This window comes from Cynocephalus volans, chromosome 8 (assembly GCF_027409185.1).
Source record: "Cynocephalus volans isolate mCynVol1 chromosome 8, mCynVol1.pri, whole genome shotgun sequence".
Taxonomy (NCBI): Eukaryota; Metazoa; Chordata; class Mammalia; order Dermoptera; family Cynocephalidae; genus Cynocephalus; species Cynocephalus volans.
This window is the reverse complement of record NC_084467.1, coordinates 80,987,196-80,989,090: the sequence shown is the minus strand read 5'-3', so window position 1 is coordinate 80,989,090 and position 1,895 is coordinate 80,987,196. Positions and strand designations below refer to the sequence as shown.

The 1,895-nt window shown below is 35.2% G+C and overlaps 1 pseudogene; it reads left to right on the top strand.

Moving 5' to 3' along the window:
* The first annotated feature begins 389 nt into the window (after positions 1-389).
* Positions 390-501, top strand: LOC134385394 (small nucleolar RNA SNORA32; annotated as a pseudogene).
* The last annotated feature ends 1,394 nt before the right edge of the window (positions 502-1,895 follow it).

Here is a 1,895-nt window from a genome sequence, read left to right as displayed (position 1 = left end):
GGCATCCTACAAATTATCTGTCCAGCACTCCTCAAAGCCATCAATGTCATCAAAATAAAGCAAGTCTGAAAAACCATCACAGGTGGGAGGAACCTGAGGAAACATTTACAACTAAATGTAATGTGATATCTTGGTTGGCAAGGTGAAATAGAAAAAAAAGGACTTTAAGTAAAAACTAAGGAAATCTGAATGAACTATGGACTTTAATTAATATAATATAGCAATACTGATTCGTTAATTGTAACAAATGTACCATACTAAGACATTAATAATAGGGGAAACTGGGTGTAAGATGTTAATAATAGGGCAAACTGGGTAGAGGGTAGCTGAGGATACTTTGCACTGTTTTCTCAAATTTTCTGTAAATCTAAAACTGATCTAAACAAATAAAGTCTATTTAAACAACCCTACTTCTATTTGATGTCGACATGACCTTAAAAAAACTTCCCACTAGGTTTTCTATTTGCTATCTTGCTAGCAATCAGCCTATTGGAAACATTTAAAATAAATAATTTTTAAAAATAAAATTAAATTAAAATTAAAAATCCTACATCTCCTTCAAGGCCCATTAGAAATCCTGTCTCTTCCAAGAAAACTATCCTTAAACCAAATGAGACTTCTAATTCAGAATCTGCCTTACACTTCTGTTGAGCACTTACACCTTATTTTGCCCAACATAATTGTTTATAAACGTATTTCACTTCCTCAGCTAAAGCATAAGCCTCTTAATATCAATCAAATTTATATTCTTCATCTTACTTAACACAAAAGTAGTTCAAAGCAAAATTTAGAAACCAACTCATCCAAATGAGTTAATATCTCCCAAGGCAGTTTCATTCTATTTTTTGACAACTCTGATAATTAGAAAGTTCTTCCTACTAGGTTGAAACCAGCTGCTCTATAATTTCCTCATTTATTGCATGAATGAAAGAATGACAAATTAACTACCTCCATGAGAGCAGGGACATCTTCTGTTTTACTTAATCCAGCACCTGGCACACATTAGACACTCAAAAAACACTTTTTTGAATGAATAAATAGTCGGCTGGGGGAAGGGCTGCAACTTTTACTACACTAAGTCCACACATAATTTAATTGACCTTCTAGTTAATGACAGTTCATCTGATAATATACCCACATAACTGCAAATATGCAAAGGCTATAATTACTTTATTGAGCACTTACTGGTATGTACGTCATATAAAAAAGTTCATGAAAAGATTTGTATTATCTTTTAATTCTATTTTCCACAAACTTTTTGAAGTACCCTTGTGTGTGAGTGTATCAGCAAGTAATATATACATTCACTAAGTGTTCACATCCTTATACATAGGTTTTATAAACAATTTAAACTAATTTAGATAAAGCTAAGAGAAGGTAAGTAATTTTGTGCAATAATAAGTGAGAAAGGAACTGGAGCTAATAGATCCCCACAAGTGTGCTGTTCAGGACTAAGAATGAACCAAAAAACTAGGGTTGGGCCCGCAAGTCTTCCTACTGAGGAAAAGCTGGGGAAAAGCTCCGAGACCAGCAGCCAAGCTGTGACTCATCCACTCCCGACCTATGTGACTTTGGAGAAATCACTTCACCTCTAGTTGGCCTCCTTCCTCATCTGAAAATAAAAAGCTTGGTTCCAAGGCACTGGTATTCTGAGTTTTTATTGTTCTGGTTTTGTTTGTTTTTCCCAAGCTCTGAGTTTTCAAATTTAAGTATGTTTAACATTGCACAATCATCTCCAGTAAATGACTTTCCCCCAGTCAGTCACCTTACTTGTCAAGTGAGGTCGGCCTACAGTGATCTTCACGGCCTCTGCCATTCTTTACTTTTTAGGTGACCAACAGAGCCTAAAGTAAATGTAAATTCGCAGGGTGGATGACGGGGCTTCCGAAAAGGAA